This window comes from Anas platyrhynchos, chromosome 1 (genome assembly GCF_047663525.1).
Source record: "Anas platyrhynchos isolate ZD024472 breed Pekin duck chromosome 1, IASCAAS_PekinDuck_T2T, whole genome shotgun sequence".
NCBI lineage: Eukaryota > Metazoa > Chordata > Aves > Anseriformes > Anatidae > Anas > Anas platyrhynchos.
This window is the reverse complement of record NC_092587.1, coordinates 148232187-148238186: the sequence shown is the minus strand read 5'-3', so window position 1 is coordinate 148238186 and position 6000 is coordinate 148232187.

Genomic DNA, 6000 nt, shown 5'->3' with positions numbered 1-6000 from the left:
CTCCCATTGTCTTCCCCACTCCCCAGAATCCACTTTGAAACCTGAATCTCAAAAATCTTAGTTACCTTAAAACCAGAATTTAAATTCTGTTCCTCCACATTCAAAGTTCAGATACTTCTTTTGTTATTTATGAACAGAGCCATGTCCTAAAAAGACACCCTAATGCTCATGATTTGTACATGTAAAATCAACCTTGAAAGCCAACTTTATATGGATGACCTATAACTCCAGTGACAGTCTTTGCATTTTGTTTCTAGATGTGTTCTGGAGATTGACTCATAATTTTCAGTGTTTATGTAAGAACAGGCAAAAGAGAATGGTAACAGAGGAGGTAAGAGAAAAGATGTTAGTCCTGCTGCACTCCACACCTACAGACGATGTGCAGGGAACAAGGTATTGGAGCTGTATAGGAAAGATTTTTCTAGCACATCAATGCAGAAGGGAAAAAAAAATATTTTACTGAGCACTTGCAAATTGACAACTCACATAGATGATGGGTGAAAGTATTTTCATATAACACTAGCTCATACAGTTTGAACCTATGTCTGATAACAATTCTGCAGAATTCCATTGTTTTTACCCGAAAGACCTGGCTTTTGTAAAATGCTTGTATATAATCGATTTTTTCAACTTCTAAAGGAGTAGATATAGATGAAGAAGAGAGTAGTGTTTATAATACTTCTTGGTACATACCAGATCATAGAATCATAGAGTCATAAAATCATAGAATCATAGAATGGTTCAGGTTGGAAGAGATCTTAAAGATCAGATAGTTCCAACCCCCTGCCACTGACAGAGATGCAACCCACTAGTTCAGGCTCACCATGGCCTCATCCTACCTGGTCGTGAACTCCTTCAGGGATGGGGCATACACTACTTTTCAGGGTAGTCTGTTCCAGTGCCTCACCACCCTCTGAGTAAAAAATTTCCTCCTAACATCTAATTTAAACTTCCTCTCTTTTAGTTTAAAACCATTCACAGAATCACAGAATCACAGAATTGTCTAGGTTGGAAGAGACCTCCAAGATCATCTACTCCAACCTCTGACCTAACACTAACAAGTCCTCCACTAAACCATATCACTAAGTTCAACATCTAAACCTCTTTTAAAGACTTCCAGGGATGGTGACTCCACCACTTCCCTAGGCAGACCATTCCAATGCCTAACAACCCTTTTGGTAAAGAAGTTCTTCCTACGATCCAACCTAAAACTCCCCTGGAACAACTTTAGCCCATTCCCCCTCATCCTGTCACCAGGCACATGGGAGAACAGACCAATCCCCATCTCACTACAAACTCCTTTAATGTACTTATAGAGAGCGATAAGGTCGCCCCTGAGCCTCCTCTTCTCCAGGCTCAACAAACCCAGCTCCCTCAGCCGCTCCTCGTAGGACTTGTTCTCCAGACCCTTCACCAGCTTCATCGCCCTTCTCTGGACTCGCTCGAGCACCTCCATGTCCTTCTTGTAGTGAGGGGCCCAAAACTGAACACAGTATTCCAGGTATGGCCTCACCAGAGCCAAGTACAGGGGGACAGTCACTTCCCTAGACCTGTTGGCCACAGTGCTACTTATACATGCCAGGATGATGTCGGCCTTTGTGGCCACCTGAGCACACTTCTGGCTCATATTCAGCCAACTGTCAACAAATACTCCCAGGTCCTTCTCTGCCAGGCAGCTCTCCAACCACTCATCTCCCAGCCTGTAGCTCTGCTTGGAGTTGTTGTGCCCCAGGTGCAGGACCCGGCACTTGACCTTGTTGAACTTCATACAGTTGGCCTCAGCCCATCGGTCCAGCCTATCCAGATCCTCCTGCAGAGCCTTCCTACCCTCAAGCAGATCGACACATGCATCTGACTTGTTGTCATCTGCAAACCTACCAAGGGTGCACTTGATCCCCTCATCCAGATCATCAATAAAGATATTAAAGAGGACTGGCCCCAGTACTGAGCCCTGGGGGACATCATGAGTGACCGGCCTCCAACTGGGTTTGACTCCATTCAGCACAACTCTTTGGGCCAGCCAGTTTTTAACCCAGTGAAGCATATGCCAGTCCAAGCCATGAGCAGCCAGTTTCTTGAGGAGAATGTTGTGGGAAACGGTGTCAAAAACCTTACTGAAGTCAAGGTAGACCACTTCCACAGCCTTTATTCCTCCTTGTCCTATCTTTATCTACCTGATCGAAAGGTTGATCCCCATCTTTTTTATAAGGTTCCTTTAAGTACTTACTTTAAGTACCGAAAAGCTGTAATGAGGTTACCCTGGAGTAATCTCTTCTTCAGGAAGCTCATCACCAGCTCTCTCAGCCTTTCTTTATAGGACAGGTGCACCAACCTGATCATCTTTGTCACCCTCTCCTGGACCCACTTGAACAGATCCACATCCTTCTTGTCCTGGGGGCCCCAAATCTGCATGCAGTATTCCAGGTGGTGCCTCACAAGGGCAGAGCAGAGGTAGTCAGTCACTTCCCTTGACCTGCTGGCCACTCCTCTGTTGATACATAGCAGTATGCAGTAGGCCTTATGGTTTGCAAGCACACACTTCTGGTTCATATTGAGCTTTTTGTTCTAGTGGACTAGAACCCCCAAGTTGGTCTTGGCGGAGCTGCTCTCAACAAATTCTACTCCCAGTCTGTACTTCTGTTGAGGATAGCTCCAACCCTGGTAGAGCACCTTGCACTTTTTGAACCTCATTAGCCTATGTCATTGATGAAGACATTAACCCCATTGCCTATGTCATTGATGAAGACATTGAAAAGCACCAGTCCCAAGCCAGACCCCCTGAGGGAAGCCCATCATCACCAGCCTACATAGACATACAACCTTTGACCACCACACTCTGGGTATGGCTTTCAACAAATGTGTGACAAGATTTCTGGACTGAAAGGAAATAGAATACTGTTAATCATTTGCAGTCCAGTGAAGTTCCCACTGCCAAGAAAGTGCAGCCATGCCAGCCAGTAACTCAGTTTCATCAGGGGCACAACTTAAGTGTCTCTATGCTGACTCATGCAACATAGGAAATATAAACAAGAGGAGTTAGAGATGTATGTACACCTGCAGGGCTATGGCCTCATTGGCATTACGGAGATGTGGTGGGATGACTCCCATGACTGGAGTGTTGGAATAGAAGGATGTAGGCACTATGGGATAAAGCCCTGAAGGTAAAGAAAGCTGGTTAATATTCAAGGATCATCTCCTCCAAGCTCAGGAATGATAAATCCCAACAAAGAGGAAGTCAGACAAAAGTGCCAGGAGGCCTGCATGGATGAACAGGCTTGAGAACTGGGCCTGTGTGAACCTCATGAAGTTCAATAAGGCCATATGCAAGGTCCTGCACCTGGGCCAGGGCAATCCCAAGCACAAATCCAGGCTGGGTGAAGAATGAATTGAGAACAGCTCTGAGGAGAAGGACCTAGGGGTGTTGGGTGATGAGAAGCTCAACATGAGCCAACAATGTGCACCTGCAGCCCACAAAGCCAACCATATCATGGGCTGCATCCAGACAAGCATGGTCATCAGGTTAAGGGAGGTGATTCTCCCGCTCTGTTCTGTTCTCATGAGACACCGCCTGGAGTGATGTATTCATCTCTGAGCCCCCACCACAAGAAGGACATGGACCTAGTAGAGTGAGTCCATGGGAGAACCAAGAGGATGGTCAGAGTGCTGGAACACCTCTTCTGTAAAGACAGGCTGATGGAGTTGGGGTTGTTCAGCCTGCAGAAAAGAAGGTTCTGGAGAGACCTTATAGCAGTACTCATATGATATTTATAGGTAACCAAGACCTCTCCTTTTTTATACAGTTAGTATATAGTTATTTAGACATGTGTATACTTGGTATACATTACATTGGACAAACAGCCTGAGAGCCAGTATCAGAGCTTTGTATGTCACTTCAAACAGCCAGTTAAAAAAAACAAAAACAAAAACAAAACACTTCTAACTATTTATTTAGAAAGTGTTTTCATCTACAGTATTCCAGTACATATCCTTGAATTCACTTTTATGTGGGAGATACTGTAACATTTGAATGTTTATGGAAACTGATTTAAATATTATTTGGAAAGACTGTATTTTTAAATTGTCACTATGTTTATGCATACCTTTGCTTTCTCCTTTGTTTTTGTGTCATAAGATTCTATACATGTTCATGTCTAAATTTTTCTTTTTGACATTAAAACTATTAAAAGATTTCATTAATCTACATACTTGCAGCTGATTCTGGAGAAGGAAGTGATTTGGCAGGCTAAAGAAGCACTTTGTCTGAGCAATAATTTGTCTCAGTGTATGGATTGGGCAATTCCTTTCTGAACTGTTGGAATTTCTTTGGAATGAAACATTTATTAACAGTAACACTACTCAAAGTACACAAAGTTAATTTCTTGCATTTGTTGCTTTCTCTACATTTATAATTAGATTCTAGGGGAACATAGTATTTCCATTACTATGGAAATAATAATCAGAGCAAGCAATGAGCATATATTGTCAAGAATTTGAACACTAGATTACAAATCTCCCTTCTGGTTTATAATAAGCCATTGGCTTTTCATAGAATCATAGAATATCCCAAATTGGAAGGGACCCACAAGAATTGTTGAGTCCAACTCCTGGCTCCACACAGGTCTATCCCAAAATTGAGACCATATGACTAAGAGCATAGTCCCAATGCTTCTTAAACTCTGACAGGCTTAGTGCCATGACTACATCATTGTGAAGCCTGTTCCAGTGCACGACCACCCTCTTGGTGAAGAACCTTTTCCTGATATCCAACCTGAACCTCCTCTGTCACAGCTTATCTCCACTCCATTGGGTCCTATCACTGGTCACCAGAGAGAATAGATCGACATCTGCCCTTTTGCTACCCCTCATGAAGAAGCTGTAGACCACGATGTGTCCGCTCAGCCTTCTCTTTTCCAGGCTGAACAGACCAAGTGACTTCAGCCACTCCTCATATGTCTTTCCCTCTATGTTCTTCACCATCTTAGTAGCCCTTCTCTGGACAGTCTCCAACAGTTTCATGTCTTTTTTGTACTGTGGTGCCCAGAACTGCACACAGTACTCAAGGTGAGGCTGCACCAGCGCAGAGTAGAGTGGGACAATCCCTTCCCTCGACCGACTAGCAATGTTGTGCTTGATTAATCTCAGGATACTGTTGGCCCTCCTGGATGCCAGGGCACACTGCTGGCTCATATTCAACTTGCTGTCTACCACGACCCCCAGATCCCTCTCTTCTAGGCTGCTCTCCAGCGTCTTGTCACCCAGTCTGTATGTATAGCTGGGGTTGCCCTGCCTCAGGTGCAGGACCCAGCACTTGCTCTTGTTAAACTTCACAAAATCACAGAATCACAGAATTTCTACGTTGGAAGAGACCTCAAGATCATCTACTCCAACCTCTGACCTAACACTAACAGTCCCCACTAAACCATATCCCTAAGCTCTACATCTAAACGTCTTTTAAAGACTTCCAGGGATGGTGACTCCACCACTTCCCTGGGCCGCTCTAACAACCCTTTTGGTGAAGAAGTTCTTCCTAAGATCCAACCTAAAACTCCCCTGGTGCAACTTAAGCCCATTCTGCCTCATCCTGTCACCAGGCACGTGGGAGAACAGACCAACCCCCACCTCACTACAGCCTCCTTTAAGGTATCTGTAGAGAGCAACAAGGTCGCCCCTGAGCCTCCTCTTCTCCAGGCTCAACAAACCCAGCTCCCTCAGCCGCTCCTCGTAGGACTTGTTCTCCAGACCCTTCACCAGCTTCATCGCCCTTCTCTGGACCCACTCAAGCACCTCCATGTCCTTCTTGTAGCGAGGGGTCCAAAGCAGAACACAGTACTCGAGGTGCGGCCTCGCCAGAGCCGAGTATAGGGGGACGATCATCTCCCTAGCCCTGTTGGTCACACTGTTTTTTATTCAAGCCAGGATGCCGTAGGCCTTCTTGGTCACCTGAGCACACTGCTGGCTCATATTCAGCCAACTATCAACCATCACTCCCAGGTCCTTCTC